This window comes from Sorex fumeus, unplaced genomic scaffold (assembly GCF_029834395.1).
Source record: "Sorex fumeus unplaced genomic scaffold, SorFum_2.1 ptg000037l, whole genome shotgun sequence".
Taxonomy (NCBI): Eukaryota; Metazoa; Chordata; class Mammalia; order Eulipotyphla; family Soricidae; genus Sorex; species Sorex fumeus.
This window is the reverse complement of record NW_026606094.1, coordinates 35,614,132-35,633,300: the sequence shown is the minus strand read 5'-3', so window position 1 is coordinate 35,633,300 and position 19,169 is coordinate 35,614,132. Positions and strand designations below refer to the sequence as shown.

Here is a 19,169-nt window from a genome sequence, read left to right as displayed (position 1 = left end):
GCCCAGTAACGTCTCTATCATGAGACTTGTTGTTACTGTGTTTGGTATATTGAATAAGTCATGGGTAGCTTGCCAGGCTTTGCCGTGCAGGCGAGATACTATCGGTAGCTTGCCAGGCTCTCTGAGAAGGGTGGAGGAAATCGAACTCGAGCCGGCCAGGTCGGCTGAGTGCAAGGCAAACACCCTACCTGCTGTGCTATCGCTCCAGCCTATAAAAGTAAACTATTAAATTCTGTGATTTATAAATTATATAACTATATTTAACATCTCTTTCCTATTCCTTTATCTAATTCTTTCCTACATAATTAGAGTAAGCTGATGAACATTGGAATCATGAAAATTGCTTTTAGCAATTAGTTTGTGCAATATTTAATGCAATTTGTTATAATTTCTAAAATGATATCAAAGCTATATTTTAAGTGAAAAAGATAGGATATTGATGGTCATGTGTTTTATCTAGTTGTTTGGGAAGAAGGCTTACTTCATCACAACACACCAGCTTCCTAAAATGTAGAGGCTCTGACAGTACATCCAAATTTCACAAAGACTCTAGAGTAACTTGCAAAACAAAAAACAAAATAAATAGCTGTGAAAATCTAATGGGAGTTGAACACATTTGAGTCTAATTAAAAGAGACACTATTTTATGCAGTTCTTTATATGATGACTCTATCATAGGAAGAATTCTGCATAATAAAAGTCTTGCATGGGAAAGAGTGTTGATAGATAGGGCTTGAGTTGGAAGTATGAGGTCACTGTTTTATATCCCGAGGAGAAAATCTGGACATATTCCATGAAAAACAGCTGCTTTTGTAAAGTGTACTGTCTTGAGCACAAATGGAATTAAAGTAGCTACTGTCGTTTTAAGGATTCCACAACTCTCAAAGAGAGGTGGACATTTGGATTCAAGGATTTTAGACATGCTGCTTCAGCATGAAAATGTAATTTTCCTTGAAATAAATCAATAATGGAAAAAATTCCATTGCAGTCAGAGCACATACCTTATAACTTGAATTATTTACACTTATTGAGACTAACTTTATGCCTCAGAATTCAATCTTACATTTCATGTTTTCTTAGTGAATGTATATCATATTATCAATTGGTGAAGGGTTTTACAAATGTCAAGTTGATTGGAATGTCTGTTTTATAAATCCTTACTAATGAAAACATATTTTATTTCTACCAATAATTCAAAAGAGTTTGTTATTCCATCTGAATTGAAAATTATACTTGCACACTTCTCTGTGTGGTTTTATCTCTGTGTGGTTTTATCAGTGTTTGCCTTATGAAATTTTATTTGGTGGATAAGAATTTCCTACTGTTGTGTCCACTTAAAAATGTGCAGTTTTTTGTGGGGCTGGAGAGATAGCACAGCTGGTAGGGCGTTTGCCTTGCACGCGGCTAACCCGGGTTCGATTCCCAGCATCCCATATGGTCCCCTGAGCACCGCCAGGAGTAACTCCTGAGTGCAGAGCCAGGAGTAACCCCTGTGCATTGCCAGGTGTGACCCCCCAAAAAATAGTGCAGTCTTTAATCCCTTATTGCTTCCATAGAATTGTTATAACTCTGGCTTACTCATGGGCATATGGTAGAAACTGTGTGCACATTTCACCCATAATTCAATCTCTGAGCTGCTCCTGATACTCAACACATTTCACTCATACTTCTTCTTAATAAAACAAAGCAGGGCCGGAGCGATAGTACAGCGGGTAGAGCATTTGCCTTGCACGCGGCTGACCTAGGTTCGATCCCAGGCATCCCATATGGTCCCCCAAGCATTGCCAGGAGTAATTCCTGAGTGCAGAGCCAGGAGTGACCCCTGAGCATCGCTGGGTATGACCCAAAAATAGCAAAAAATAAATTAAATAAAAATAAAACAAAGCAAACAAACAAAACTAGATTAGCCTAATCTTTTTAAGATTTCAAAAAAGATTTTTTTACTTTAGAAAAATAAGGCAAAAATGTTCTCCTTCACTGCCAGTTACAGAGCCTTAATAACCTTAGGTCTTTAATGATTGATTCCTAGAGTCAAGACCACTCAGGTGATTTTTGGTACAAAGTAATTCATCCAGTTTACCCAGACCTCGAGGCTCCATCAGCCTCCATGCGCTCTCCCCTGGGCTGTGACCAGGAGAAGATCCAAGTCCTATGGGCAGCAAAGCTGCTGCAGAGAGTTGAAGAGAAACAGGCACATTGCCCTGAGGCCCAGCTGTAGAGATACCAAATCTGACATACAGCAGGTGCACCAAACTGGCTGGAATTTGGAAGCATTCCCTGAGCAGGCTGTGCCTAGAGGTTTTGTACACCAAATCCTTCCCACCCCAGGGGCAATGTTCTACTGAGGTAGCATTTCCATGAAATCAGCAGTACCCTTGAGCAGGATTCCTGAATTTGGTTCAGGTCTAAAGGAAATTAGAGAAGGAACAGACCAGATTTAAGCTCAAGTTCTTACTGGGATTCTGCTGGAATTTAAAACTCCGGCACTGCCCTGTTATCATTGAGGTCCTCTCTGACAAGCAAGCTGTGTTGCATAAAAGACTTACTTTTCAACTGCATTGAAAAAATGTTCCTCGTTATTCAAAATGGAACCACAGTCCAAGGTGATGAATGTCCAAGTAGTGGTCAGTTAGCTTGTCTGTGGGGGATGCAGGATGGAGGGATAACTGGAGTGTTGCTGCTGGTAGAATCTTACCCCCACCCAAAAAAGAGTAGGGTTCGCTTGGTGGCTTATGTCAAATGGGACGGCCTCCAAGGAAATTTTCATCTGTCCTTTCTACCCACCTCAGTCATCCAGGAAAGTCTGTGATGAGCCCTTGTAAGGCATTGACACTCCTGTCTCACCAACCCTACAAGTGAGTAATCACACTTTGCCTGGAGTTCACTTGTCCTACATGTGCGGAGTTGGTCTCTGCTAACCTAATCACAGAAGAATTGAAAAGCAAAGTCATTCCTAAACCTTACCCAGCTTTTTGGTTCCTCACAGAATAGTATTTCATGAGGAGATGAGTGCTGTAATAAAACAAATTTGTTATGGAAATAAAGGGAGGGAATGAGAGCTATATAAATGCAAGAGAAAACAGACTTCTCTAGGGGTTAAATATGGATATTTTTATAAACATCTTTGTCCTAAGTTCTTTACATTAGTAGGAATTAATGGTGCCTTCCTGGAAAATAGACTTAAACTGCTGGTTATCCAACCTTGAGTTACTCTCACAGCCTTTGTCCACATATGCTTGGAGTTTCCCCTCTCAGCTATCAAACCTAACTTGGGCCAGGAATTCTCACCTCAGTGGTTTTCAGGGCCCTGAGATGGGTCTTTCATGTCAAAGACCTCCATACCTTAAGGATGGTTTTGTTTTTAGACACTTTTTCCCAACAGATATTTCCAGGGCTGCCCTATCTTCCTACCTGCAATACCTGTGTGCTAAAGACTTACCCCTTCAGACACTGCTACTTCTGCTAATCCATCAAGTTATCACATGTATAGGAATAAAAATACATGTTTGTATTCATTATTTATATGCATATACAAATCATCATAGATATATTTTATATCATTGCATGCAGTTTATAATCATTATACCTTATATGATTTATAAATTTATGATTTATAAATTTTGGTAAAATGCATAAATATAAATATTTTTAAAAGCAAATATATTTTGAAAATGACAGAAAACAATGTGACTCTTTTTTTTAGAGTTCTAGGCATACAATGTAAATTCTAGGAGAACATACATGTTTTTAATTCCATCATCAGTTTCAGATGGATTAGATATTAAACACTGGTGCACTGTGTTACCCTTACAAGTACTCTACCTTAAATGGATCTTTTTTTAATATGAAATTTCTTATTTTTAGGAATAACTGAAAATTATGGAGCCAGAATGATAGTACAGTGAGTAGGGCATTTATTTTGCACAAGTCCAACCCAGGTTTGATCCCGGCATTCTATATGGTTCCCTGTGCACTAGCAGGAGTAATTCCTGAGTACAGAGCTAGCAATAACCACTGAGCACCACCAGATGAAACCCAAAATCCAAAGAATTAAAAAGGAATAACTGAAAATCATGCTAAGGCACTCAGCATATTACACTATTGTTTCTCACCTATAGTTAAAGATATAATATTTGCAGACAGACAAAACATTAAAGGACAAATAAAATATTTTGTGTTTATTTTTGAGAAATTAATTTAATGTCTATGATTTTAAAAAATCCTTCCAAGACTTTAAGATACACAACAAAGTAACATCCATGGGCCAAAGGCAACACAACAGAACACATCCACACAACCGTGTTTGTTTCTGTGTCGGATGGGGATGGGGGGTGGGGGAGTGTCTTTTGGGAGAGGGAGGACTGGCCAATAGCAATGGGAGAAATGTTGAAATTATGTACAAGAAATGGAGGTAAAATTGTGATGAGTGTGATGTTAGAATTATACTCAAGGAAAACCATCTTTAATAATAATATTGTAAATGACAGAACTCTAATCAACAAAAATAAGTATATAATTTTATATAAGGAGAGAGGAGAAGATGAAGGAAAGAGGGAGAGAAGATGAAGGCAAAACACATCAATTTGGGCAGAATTAAGTATCGATTTACATGCAACCAAAGAGAAAGGCTCCTCACCTATCCAAGGTAGAAGTGGGTCTGTATTGTCTGTTGTGAAGTCTTACAGAAGTATTTTATTTTCTTCATTTTTTGTCTCTCAGTAAATCGGAATTCTTAAAAGAAGGGACTTGGTAAAGGGAGAGAGATTGGGGTTGGGGGTTGGGGGTGGGAGAGGGAAACAAAGGCCTCCTTTATTCCCCCAAATAATTTATAAGGGGCGGGGGAGACTGTCTGGAATCTAAACCAGTCTTTGAGACATTCCAAAGACTTATATGAAAACTCATCTGAGAAGACCTACCTTAGAAAACCCCATCTGAGAAGATCAGAAAACTTTGAGATGCAGAATTCTAGACCCAGAACTTGGCTGAGCCCCTGGGGTAAAAGGCCTCACTGCTGGAACAAAGGCCTGCTAAGGATGACCAAAAAAAAAAAAAGATCACAAAAGGCTCCTCCCGCTCACCCTTGGTAACTACCCTAACAAGAGACTTTGGGAACAGTTTGAGGAAAATATATACAAACTAGCTTTGCAGCAACTAAGACACACTTAGCCCCATTCTGGGAAAGTGGCCTGCATCTCTCCCTTAGATGTGGACTTTTCTTGCTTTATAGCATGTATTCTTCCTCCTGGAAATTTTCTACAGATTTACTTGCAGATCTACTTCACTCTCTTCACTCCAGAGAAGCCCTCACTCTTGAGTACATTACTGGTTCTCATCTTATTCCTAATTAAACTTCTTTTATTTCAAAACAACAAAAAAATAATCCCCACCCAGTTGGAGTATTTTGACATTACAGTCTTCACTCATAAATTGTGCTATATTTTTGTAATCATGATCTTATGCTGCAATTTCCTAAATATTTTGAATATATAATATAATCATTTAATGAACCCTGTCATATATGACTTTAATAACACCATTGTCGGATATAACAATTTTTACAATTTTATTTTACTGAACACTTTTTTTTATAATTTCAGTTACCATTTTGTTGTATCAAGCATTATAAAATAACTTTTTTGTGTGTCTCCTAGGAAGCAGACTTGTGGTGGGGTTGTGGAAAATGGGGCACTGATGGAGGAAAAGTCACATTGTGGATGAGATTGGTATTGGAATATGGAATGCCCAGAACAACTCATAAACAACTCATAACAAACAACTTTATAAACTATGGTATTTAAATAAGTTTAGAAAAAATAAATGAATAAATGCAAACATAAAAAAATAAAACCTTGTCTAGAAGGTTGGAAAATGTTAAATTTAATGAGCGGTCCTTAAGAAAATTTTCATAGAAATATGACTCTAAGTGTCTTTGGTGTTTTAATTTTCAGTACAAAATAATAAATGCAGAGGAACCAAGTGATAGTACATTGGGTAGCCTGCTTGCCTTGCATGCAGCCAATATGGATTTCATCCATGGAAGCATATATGTTCCCCTGAGCCCAGAAAGGAGGGATCACTGAGTGCAGAACCTGAAGTAAGCCCTGAGCATAGATGGTGTGACCTAAAAACAGACAAACAAAAAAGATTAAAATAGGGACTGGAGTGATAGCACAGCGGGTAGGGCGTTTGCCTTGCACGCGGCCAACCCGGGTTCGATTCCCAGCATCCCATATAGTCCCCCAAGCACGGCCAGGAGTAATTCCTGAGTGCATGAACCAGGGGTAACCCCTGTGCATCGCTGGGTGTGACCCAAAAAAACAAAAACAAAAACAAAAAAGATTAAAATAAAAAGAGGTGTGTAATTTTCTCACACTCATTTCCTCATGCAGCACCAAAGGGAAATTATGTTTCATAGGAATATGCAAATTTGGGTTCCTTCAGTCAATAAACATGTTCTTTTCTTTCATTAGTCAAAGAGGCTGGATCAAAGGTTCTTAACTTATTGTAGCAGTGTAGCACTGTTCTCCTGTTGTTCATCAATTTGCTTGAGTGGGTAATGTCTCCATTGTGAGAATTGTTGTTACTGTTTTTGGCATATCGAATATGCATAGGGGAGCTTGCCAGGCTCTGCCATGAGGGCAGGATACTCTTGGTAGCTTGCCAGGCTCTCGGAGAGGGATGGAGGAATCGAACCCGGGTTGGCCATGTGCAAGGCAAATGCCCTACCCTCTGTGCTATAATATTATTTGAAGGTTACAAAATATGTTCAAAAAATTCTTTGAATATTTAATATCTATGTGCATTTACAGTGTATTATTGTATTTATCAACTATAGAATCATGGTCGGGCTGGAGCGATAGCACAGTGGTAGGGTGTTTGCCTTGCACGCAGCCGGCCCAGCCAAGCCAGGTTTAATTCCTCCACCCCTCTCGGAGAGCCCTGCAAGCTACTGAGAGTATCTCGCCCGCACGGCAAAGCCTGGCAAACTACCCGTGACATATTCAATGCGCCAAACACAGTAACAACAAGTCTCATGAAGGAGATGTTACTGGGCTCGCTCGAGTAAATCCATGAACAATAGGAGGGCAGTGCTACAGTGCTACAGAATCATGGTTGTACACTTAAAAAAGAAAATAGTGAATAATTAAATTTCCCCAAAGTAACTTTTGTTTGTAATTTTTTTCTTTGTTTCTAACAAAAGTGGTACTTAGGGAACTCTAGTTCTGAGAATTGAATCAGGGGTTCCTAATTGCAAAGCATACTCCAGCCCTTTATACCATCTTCCTGATGATTTAGTAATGGTAAAAACAACATCGACAAAATTATCCCACAACCAGCAATACTCAGTAGCTACTGGTTCTGTGTTTTGTTTCTGGTGGTACTCAGAGATCATTCAGTGATTGAGATGAAATCTGCGTTTTTCTGAGGACAAAATATGTGCTCCAGCCCATTGAACTATTTCTCTAGCCTTTAAATTAAACTTCAAATAGTTTTTCCTGGCTGCTTTGGATAGCACACCTGGCGGTCTTTAGGAGACCGTATGAGGTGTCACGGATTGAATGTGGGTCAGCGGTATGCAGGGAAAGTGCCTTATTTGCTGTATTCTCTAACCCCAACTTCAATGGATTAACTATATGAAAAGGGAAATTTATGAAAAATGTATTTAATAAAAAATAAAAAATGCATTTAAGAAAAGAATGTGTGACAATAGAATTTAAGAATAAGGACCCAGCTCAACACAGAGATTAACAATGAACTTTTTTGTATTTTATGATTCTTCATTTGAAGAGAAATAATGATTTTTAATTCCTATTTTGCTGGCCTCACATGATTATAAGATAAGGTTCTAAGGCCAATGGTAACTCTGTAATGTATATTAGATCAATATGTGTGCCTTTTGTGAAAGTTACCAGTCAACTACTGATATATCAAATGCTCTCTCTTCTTTGATGTCTATAAGTATGATAACCAACTGTGTGTGTATGTGGGTGATGTACTGTTCCAGATAGCCTCTAATTTTACTTCAAGTCTGTTGATAATTGGTACTTTCCACCAAGAGCACTTTCAACTATCTGAATCAAGACTTTCATAACAATATCACTTACTGATTCTTGACAGCTAATGAAGTGGCAAGGCAGGACTGATAAACTCCAGAGCCCATCAAGGTAGCATTTTTGAGACTCTGACTCACTAAATGAGGTGGAAGTCATTAAACTCATTAAACAAACTCTGCAATGAACTTTTCAACTAATTTCTTGATTTTTTTAAACTGAAGTAAATTCTCACCTTTATTTTTTAGAAATTATATTAAGAACCTGATAGTTATCATTGGGGAAAGCTAGAAATTTTTCTGTCTTGTTACATGTATATTCAAAGAAATGTGTTCTGATATTAAAGATAAAAATTATTTTATATCATTAAATCTAAATTGTAGACTATAACAATATTTTATATAGAAATTGGCAGAAGTGTCTCCTTTGCATGTGAAATAAATATCCAGGAAAATGAAGTAATTAATAAATCAGTGCACTTTTAAAAATTTCATTAATTTTTGTTGCTCACAAATAACTGCTCTGAGGGCAACTAAGTTAAAACTTAGTATATCTAAACATTAATTCCTCTTCCTTCATGACTCAGGGGAAATTTTATTTTTTTTTATCCTCTGTATTCAAACTAGTAGGAGAGTCTCATTTTGAATACATATTGTGGATAACATTAACTAAAAGATCATTTCACTTTAAAATGTTAATTTCTTATCATTTTAATACTGTTACTAGTTTTTCTTGTTTTTTAAAGAAAAACAGCCTCTTTATAAAAGTGAAGCATAGATTTAATTTTAACAAGAAAGTGACTTATGCTTATTTGGTCATTCTTAAAAAAGTGCATCTGGTCTTGATGTGTGCCTTTTATGAGAATAAATAGTCTATGTGTTCTGCATTGGTCTGGCAAATTCTTCTGTGGCTGTCTTCTTCAGCCCAGAAATGTGCTTGCTTTTTCGGGTCTGGGAGAACAAGGGTTTCAACAAACAAGCTGGATTTTTAGCTTCATCCTAGTGGAGCTCCAAGTTCTTCATATGGCTCTCAAACTGAACCTTGCTCACATTAGATTTAGCAGTATTGGAGAATTTGTAAGCATTACCCAACCTGAAACTAATATATTTACACCAGGAAGTGTTTGGAAAAGAAATAGAACTCTTGGTATTTTTTATATAAGAGAAAAACTCAGATTATTTTTCTAATACAAAATAAATGCTCCAGATAATAACCTGGATATTAAAAAAAACTTGTGATCCAGATTCTTAATATACTAATTTAGTCTTTCTCCCTTTTATTGGCTTGTATAAAATGTCAAAAAATTGTTATGAACAAACTTGATTAGGCATGACTTCCATTGCTGGATAAATTCTGAAACTTTTCCACTCTAAAATTAAATGCATCAGTAGAGAAAAATATGATAGTTGCTACTAGACTTTTAATAAGCATGCACTGGTAAACTGACTGACAATAGAAATCTGCATGAAGAAGATTATTTTTAAATAACTAAGATATAAAACAGAATTAAGACAATGTTTTGGTCTCTGAATTACTATTTTTTTTACTCAAAGCACTAAATTAAGCTAATGTAAATCATGAAATAAAGATATAGACCTTAATCCTGAATTTTATAGACATTTCATTCTAAACTTTGTGACCAGCTGCAATGCTTGTTTGCATTAACTACTTTTGTTCACATTCAGTGATTTAGATGCCTTATATAAAAAATGAGTTCTAAACTCGCATTGTTATTCTTTCCAAGGAAAGTAAAATATTTACATTATGCATTAGTTATTTTGTAAACTTTTTGCAAAGTTTATTTTTTAACATGCTTTATCAAAAATTTATATCAGGTTATTCAACTAAAGATAAGGAGAAAATTTTAAATCATAATTTTCTATAGGTGTATTTAGAAAAAAACATTGAACTACAAGCCAGAGGACATATATAAATTTAATCCTGTAACTGTCAATAGTAAAAGACATTTAAGTTTCTTTGTAAATGGAAGTAATAGGGCTTTATGGTCAAAAGGTCCTTTAAGGGGCAGGAGCAATAGCTCAGTGGGTAGGGTGTTGGCCTTGCACGCAGCCGACCAAGGTCTGATTCCCAGCATCCCATATGGTCCCCTGAGCATCGCCAGGAGTAATTCCTGAGTGCAGAGCAGGAGTAAGACCTATGCATCGCCGGGTGTGACCCAAAAAGAAAAATAAAAAATAAGGTCTTTTAAATCTCTAAGTCAACAATTAATTTTTTATTTAATCATTTATTTTATGTATAATTAGATTCACTCACTACTATGCTAACCTTTATACCTCAACCCATGCAAGATAACAGTATGCGATTAATGCATTTTGGGGTCTTGTTTGAAGTGTTGGGCATCAAGAAGTGAGTACTACCTACTAATTTCAAGGCTTTCATGAAAGAATTATTTTTCTGACTTCAAATTCTATTTTGAAACAGGAGAATAGGGAAAATGAACTAGAAATGAGAGGACAATCCAGGTTTAAAGAGGAATAAATTAGTTTTTTCTGATAGAATAATCTGAGAATTTACAAATAAATGAACAAATATATAGGCAACTATAACTCCTTTTTTTTCTCTTATTTTTGGGCCACATGTAACAGTGCTCAGGGGTTACTTTATTCCTGGCTGTGCACTGAAAAATTACACCTGTCAGGCTCGGGTGACCATATGGGATGCTAGAAATTGAACCCAGGTAAGCTGTGTGCAAGGCAAGCACGTACCTGGCGCCAGAAAACAATAGCTCTTATTAATAAGCCTGGTGTAAGGAAACTGTGGTAGGTGTTAGATTAGCTGTTATTTTCATATTAACTGGGAATTGTTGCACCTTTCAAATATGCAATATTTCATGGTAATATCTTGTATAATATATTGTGATCAAGAGAAAATATGATATTATAAAATATGTTTAAAAACATTAAATTATTTTTCTAGGTTCATATAATAGATTCCATTAGTGGAATTGCAGACTCATACATAGAGAAGTTCTATTCTAAGTCTTTTAAGAAGCCTCCAAACAATTTTGCCGAGAGGCTGAAACATGTAACAGTTCCACCAAAAGTAACTGAGAATTTGTTTTTAACCACATCTCCACCAACACTTACCATTTTTGGTCTCTTCCATATAGATCATTTTATTGGTATGAGGTGGATGTCTCATTTTGATTTGCATTTCTCTAATAATCAGTGATGATAAACTTTTTTTTATCTACCTATTACCCATCTTTATGTCTTCTTTGTAAAGTGTCTTTTTGTTTTCTCTTCCTCATAGATTTATAATTTTCTTAAGTTTTTATGGTGTCCTTAATGATTTTCTACATACAATATGGTGTCATCTGAAACATTAATGGATACCTAATTATTACTTCACTGAGTGAGTTGATATGCAAATGTTTTATATGTGGGCTATATTACACAATAAAATACTCACAAAATTGTGAATGAGATAAAGATTTTGTGAACAATAGAATTAGATCTTGAAATGATTGTACTAAGTAAAAAAGTCAGAAAGGGAATGATAAACACATATGATGTTACTTAGATTTGGAATCTAAAACAACTGCGATAGAGGAAAAGTCAAATGGGGGTTAGATTAAATGCTGAAAATGCATGAAAATGGTCAAAGAGATACCAGAGCAATGGTACAGCAGGTACGGCACTTGCTTGACATGTGGCGAACTTAAGTTTGATCCCTAGCATCACATATGGTCCCTGGAGACTGCCAGTAGTGATTCCTGATTGCACAGACAGGAGTGACCCCTAAGCACTCTAGGTGTGACCTGTGTGATTCCCAAACAAAAGACAAACAAATGAAATAATCTATGGAACATATTTTGTTTTAAAATTATTAATTCATAGGAATATAATGTGTATGACAATATTAGCTATAGCTAATTTCCTTAATTATCAATTTATACTAATATATGTATGCTATATTCATTACTCATATTTTATATTTGCTTAGATAGCACAGTGGTAGGGTGTTTGCCTTGCATGCTTCCAACATGGCCGACCCGAGTTCGATTCCTCTGCCCCTCTTGGAGAGCCCGGCAAGCTGCCGAGAGTATCTCGCCCGCACGGCAGAGCCTGGTAAGCTCCCCGTGACGTATTTGATATGCCAAACACAGTAACAACAAAATCTCCAATGGAGATGTTACTGGGCCCGCTCGAGCAAATCGATGATCAATGGGAGGGCCTTATATGATTTTTAGCCCCAGCTAAAAATTATGTCACACATCTGAATGATTTTAAGCGAGTATATTTTTCTTTTTTTCTTTTCCTATTGAATCACCATGAGACACACAGTTACAAAGTTTTTCATGATTTGGTTTCACCCATACCATGTTCTAACTCCCATGCCTTTACCAGTGTGACAGTGATTTTTTTCAAATCCTCATTACAGGGAAGGAGTTAAGTACAGAAATTAAGGTCTTGCACACAAGTCACCCTGGTTCTTTTTACAGTATTGCATGTGGTCCTCCAGGCACCACCAGGAGTGATCCCTGAGCACAGAGTCAGGATTCAGTGCTGAGCACTGGTAGTTGTGACTCAAACAACCCCCCCCCACGCCAAAAATGACATATAGTTATTGGGGTGGTCATTTTATTTATTTTCAAATATCTAATGCTGTACAGCTGAAACTAAAATAATCTTACATTAATTTAATACTTTATTTAAGTCTAAGAAACACTCAAATACAGAATCTAAAACTTCTGGAAATTCATGAATTTTCAAGCATTTTCAAATATCTGAATGTGACCATCATCTACTCAAAATATTTTGGTATAATACTTACCCAGTTTGACTACTTTAAAATCAGTCTTTGATGAAAGGGGCAAATTTCAGGTCATGAAAGAAGAACATAAGCCTAAAGCCATCACTGAATATAGGCAATTTGTGAGCAAAAACACTACTGAGTCCTAGGAACCTTATTACTTTCCATTCTATAAAACTTGGCAGGGTTGGGTGATGTGGAGGGTCAAATTTAGTTGAATTCAAAGATATAGAAAACAGGGTGACTATTGTTTGTATTTGAAGGTCAAGTTCTGCATCCTTCTGTAAAAATAGCTCTTCTGGGAGGTCTTGCTCTGGAAATGAAGATTCATGTCATTGTGTTTTTCAGAATCTGACCAGGTCATTAAATGTAATCTTCTCATAAATCTATGCTTAGCCTAAACATAACCAAATCACCACAGGAACCACATAACTTTATTAGGTAAAGATCAATAGTTAATTGCAACTTCGATGTTAATTTCCCATGGTTTCTTTCTATATAATAAAATATAGTTGAGATAAGCTGACTATATATAATATTTTTTCTTATGCTAAATAATGTGCTGATAGGGATTTCTACCAGTGCCTTTTTTTGTTTGCATTTTTTATCAATTTAATGGAATCACATGAGAAATAATGAATTTGGGAGTAAAAAGCTAACCTAAAATTATGAATAAATATGTAAAATTAGACTTTGTTAATAAGAGAAAATATTTTTGGTTAAAGTCTAGATCAATAACTTATTAGTACATATAATTTGATTACAGTTAATCAAATAGACTGTGTATGTGAGTTCTAAATTGTACGAGATTATTTTTCTAAATTGCTTATAAAAATCATTTTAATTGATGACTCTGCTCATTGAATTATTTTATCTTGAACATCTAAATACAAGTTTATATTGTTTTATACAATTTTATGGCTCTGATAGTAATAAAAGATAATATTTTGTTGATAACAAACTATCTTTGCCCTATTATTAATAATCTTTAATTTTTCATTAAGCAAATAATAAAAAAGATATCAGCTGATAAATTTGAACAAAAGAAGGGTTGCTTAATCATCTTTCAAATTTAAGAATACATAATTCTTGTAAAAAATACTTGTTCTAAAGTGAAACTTTTATTTTTATTTATGATTGATATAGCATGTTGAATTTGAAGTAATGTGTTAACAAAATAAAAATTAAGTTTCATCTATAAAGGAATAAGTGCCTTTATGTGCTTTTGTCAAGTCCGATTCATCATAGTAGAATTGATTCTATAGATACATAGATGTTGAAGTAACATGTCATCAGAGAAAAATTGAAATATAGGTGAAAAAGAGTAAGTGCTCTATATGCTTTCGTCAATTCAGAGTCATCATGGTAAAACTGATTCTATAGAAAATTAGATTGTTCTTTAAAATAATATTTGCTGGTGTTTGACTGAATATGAACATAGGCAAGATATAAGAAAGTAAAAGGATTCTAACCTTCTCACATTACTGATTAATTATCTTAGTTCAAATGCCAGTTTATGTCATGGTAAGATTTAAATAACAGAAACTGAAAAGAAACAACATTCTGAAGGAGTAAAGTAAAGTTGAAGTTATTTGCTCTGAAATGCAGCTGCATGTGACTACTTTTAGGAGAAACAAAGTTATAGACTCAAGTGAGGAAACAGACCACTAAAAACTGTGAGATCTAGATTTAGAGAAACTATATCTATTATTATTCTTGGTATTTTTACTTTTAAAAAATGGTAGGATAGTCTTAACAATCCAAAATTAGTATTACTTATTTCCACTAGAGCTTCAAAGACTCTTATCAGTTGTAAAAGAGTGTGAAAATTCATTGACTAAATATATTTAGAGAAACTGAACCAAATAATGATGAGTCAAAATTCTGAAAATTTGAAACTACGGGAAAAATAGATGCTTACTGGAATTCCAGAAATACATTGTATTTTAGTTTAATGAATTGATTCAGAAATAACTTCTTTTAAAAATGAACTTTGATCCCAAAGTAATGTAATAAAAATATTAAAGACTTCCTTAAATTTCCATACTTAGGAAATAATAACTCTTCCTGAAACATTTATAAGATATAAACTAACTTATTTTTTAATCAGATATATATTCATATCTGTTTATAGCTGTGATATAGAAATCCATTATTTTAATTGTTTTTATCCATTAGAATTTAGGATTTTAAAGTTGATAAACAGAAAAAACACTTTAAAAAGAGCAATGCACTTAATACTAATGTAAATAAAGGAAAGCATCTCTTATTACTATTCTTATATATTCCATCACCATATAAAACAACTCTTTAAAAGTTAGGATACTGGGTAAAATAGGAAAAAAGTAAATGTTTTTTTTTCAGTCCATTACATTTGAACCCTAAATTCCTACTTTTCGTCAAAAAATTGAACATACTAATGTTTTATCTATATGTAAGTAGGCAATCTTTGAGTATTTACTATGAAAATTACTGTTATTTACATGAATATCAAATTTTACCTAACAATAAATCTTTAAAGATACATTATTAACTCATTCTTCCAAATATTGAAGCCCAGTTTGGTAACTAAAGATTTATTCCTAAAAAAATTAGGAATTGTTCTTCCTTATTTCCCAGCAATTCCACTCCTTGGACTATACCCCAAATGACCAAATGCAATGCAGAAATGACCAAACGCAAAGCACCAGAATGCCTATGTTTATTGCAACACTATTCATAATATCTCAAATTCAGAAACAAATCAATTGTTCAAAAACAGATAACTGGATAAAGAAAATAAAGCACTTATACACAATAGAATACTATTTGACCCTAAAGAAAGTTGAAGTCATACAATTTGCTGCTGTGTGAATGGATCTGGAAAGTGTTCTGTGAGTGAAGTTAGTCAGAGAAAGAGAGACAAAGCATGATCTCTCTCCTATTTGGAATATGAAGAAACATAGTAAGAGAATAACAAGTGCCTGAAGGTGCAATATGGTGAGGGAAATGATTATTCTGGAGAAAGGTATGCTGAGAAGAGATATAAAGTGCTTCCCATAGAGGTAGCCTGGGGGATGGTAGGGTAACCGGGGATACTGGTGGAGGGAAGTGGACTCTGGTGAAGAGATTGGTAATGAAATATTCTATACCTGAAATTCAATCATCAATAACTTGACAACTTTGTAACTCATGGTGATTAAATAATAATAATAATAATAATAATAATAACAGCAATGTGTCCTGGGTTATAATTTTCCTAATAAACAACTACTGTGATGGCTTGAATTCTTACATCTAACTATAGTGACTACAGGTTTATTAGTTTGTTATAGTATCTGTCTTTCTATATCATGTTGCACTTGATTCATACAGATCTTTTTACTCAGTTTGTATGTATTTCCAATTGAAGTCCATTTCTGTGTCTCTCAAATGATCCTGCCCCTTATTAGTTCTTCTTTGTGACTGTCTTGGTTTAGTCTTTTTAAAAAGATGCTTATGTGCCTGTTTTTTGTATGTCTGGTATTAAGGTATACTTAATACCAATTGTTTTCTGAAAACACATACTACATAGTACAATAAATGATGGTTGTGTTTGTATTAAATATAAAGATGGACATTTTTGTCATAATTCCTTAAACAATAATGTGTAGCAGTTATTCTATATTTTTATTAATTAGGTGTTGTAGAAAATCTGTCACTGTCATCCTGTTGCTCATCAATTAGCTCAAGTGGGCACCAGTAACATCTCTATTCGTCCCAGCCCTGAGATTTTAGCAGCCTCTCCTTACTCGTCCTTCCCCTCACTGCCATATTGGAGGCTCTTTCAGGGTCAGGGGAATAAGATCCATTATTGTTACTGCTTTTGGCATATTGAATACACCATGGGTAGCTAACCAGGCTCTTCCAAGCAGGTGGAATAACCTTGGTAGCTTGCTGGGTTCTCCGAGGGGTCCTTGTTTTATAGTCCTTGGATCTTGGCCATTGACAAGATTATATGGTGCTGCCGGGGGCAATTTGTTGGTGTAACTGCCAGCCTACTGGAAAATGGGGGATCTGGGTGGAGGAGGTCCAGTCCCGATCTGAACAGGCTTGGAGGTCTCAGCCATATCACTTATATCACTTGTTGTCTCCTTTGTTCATCAATTTGCTTAAGTGCATGCCAGTAATGTCTCCATTCATCCTGTCACATACTAGCGTAGCCCAATGGCGTATTAGGGACGCTTTCAGGGTCAGGGGAATGAGACCCATTATTGTAACTGTTTTTGGTATATAGAGAACCTCACGGGTAGCTTGCCAGGCTCTGCTTTGTGGGTGGCATACTCTCAGTAGTTTGCCAAGCATTCTGAGAGGGAGAAACTGTGTCGCTCTCTTCTGGGAGCTTAGTTTTATACTCTCTGGATCTTGGCCTTTGATAAGATTACATGGCGCTGCCAGGGGCAGTTTGTGGGTGTGACTGCCAAGCAACTGGACATGGGGGATCTGGATGGAGGAAACCGAGTCCCGATCCGAGCAGGTTTAGAGATCTCAGCCATGGGTCCCGCATACCTGGTCCCACATACCTCTTCATCCATATACGAATAACATGTACAATTTTCAAATACAGATTCTAAAACCAGGCAGACTGAGTTTCAGTTCCAGGGTTTACTAGTCATGATACAAATTAGTCAGGTTCCTTTATCTAAGTTTTCTCATTTATAAAATAAGGCTGTAAAAATAACTTACATCCCTAGATTGTTAGAGGATTAAGCAAAAAATTTCATGCCAATATATGCATGTTAATACTACAGGATTTTATAAAAGGTACTTGAACATTAAGAAGGATTTTAGTATCTGAGGGGTTTCCTGGGGCTGCAGTGATAACATAGCGGTAGGGCGTTTGCCTTACAAGCGGTCAACATGGCCGACCTGAGTTCGGTTCCTCCGCCCCTCTCGGAAAGCCCGGCAAGCTACCTAGAGTATCTCGCCCACATGGAAGAGCCTAGCAAGCTACCCATGACGTATTCGATATGCCAAACACAGTAACAAGTATCATGATGGAGACATTACTGGGCCCGCTTGAGCAAATCGATGAACAACGGGAGGACCGTGACCGTGATCGTGAGGGGTTTCCTAGAACAAATAGCCTAGAATACTGAAGGTCTACTGGATAGAGTTTAGAAATGGAAGGAAAGGTGAAAAACATTTAGTCTATCTGGGAAACAATCGTAAATAGTATAGAAACATTACATTAGTACATTCATTGAGATGACAGTAAGACAAATAAAGATATGAAATTTTTCAATGGCTAAAGATCTTGGGTCAGGGCTAAGACTGAAGAAGTACCTGTATTACTGCTTTATCTCCACAAAAGTGCATCAAGATTTTATGCAATTGATGGGAGTGTTATAGTAAGTGTGAACTGCCATGTGTGCACCATTGATGCAGAGTACACAGTTTTGGTCAATTTTGAACATTTGTATCTTTTGTGAGAAAGAGATAATAGCATATTTATATGTATATAGATTGGTAGTGAAATGAAAATTTGTACAACATAAATAAAAAAGGGTATGACAATTTCATTTAAAAAGTTGAAATATAGATTGAGAAACACCACTTCTAGATGTTAATCTAAAAGATACAAACACTATAAAGAAGATACTTTCCACCTCTATGTTCAAAGCATCATGATTCACAATAGAATATAGAATCAACCTAAATTGTCCATCTACATATAATTGGATAAGGAAGTTGTGGTATTATATAATCAAAGAAAAAGAAAAAGGAAAGAAAAATTACTACTATTACATTACCAAAAATCTGTGCCATTTAGGACAAAATGAATAGAATTTAAGTAGATTAAGCTAACTTAAATATGAAAGACAATTACTTAGTGTTTTCATTTATATGTGAAATATAAATAATACAAACAAATCAGAGAAAAATACCTAAAATCACTCAGACTTTGTAAAAACTGAGTGCTTATGATGAATAAAGATTAATGGGACAAGTAGGTAGAGTGGTCTTCTTAGTAACTGGAGGTCACTGGAACTTAGATGCGAAATGTGATAACTCCTCAACACATACAGGGGTCTTAAGCACTGCACTGTCGCACTGACCTCCTGTTGTTCATTGATTTTCTCGAGCGGGCACCAGAAACATTTCACAACAAATTGTGAGACTTGTTGTTGCTGTTTTTGGCATATTGAACACATCACGGGGAGCTTGCCAGGCTTTGCCGTGTGGGCGAGATACTCTTGGTAGCTTGCCGGGCTCTCCCAGAGGGACCATATTGAACCCGGCTCGGCCATATTGGCTGCATGCAAGGCAAATGCCTTACCCGATGTGCTATTGCTCCAGCCTGGGGTGGGGGGACGGGGGGGCT

At 35.7% G+C, this 19,169-nt stretch overlaps 1 protein-coding gene across 1 annotated transcript in view; it reads left to right on the top strand.

Annotated features, from left to right (window-relative positions):
• Positions 1–19,169, top strand: part of SEMA3A (semaphorin 3A) — a 232,359-nt gene that overhangs the window by 46,884 nt on the left and 166,306 nt on the right. The window lies entirely within an intron of this gene.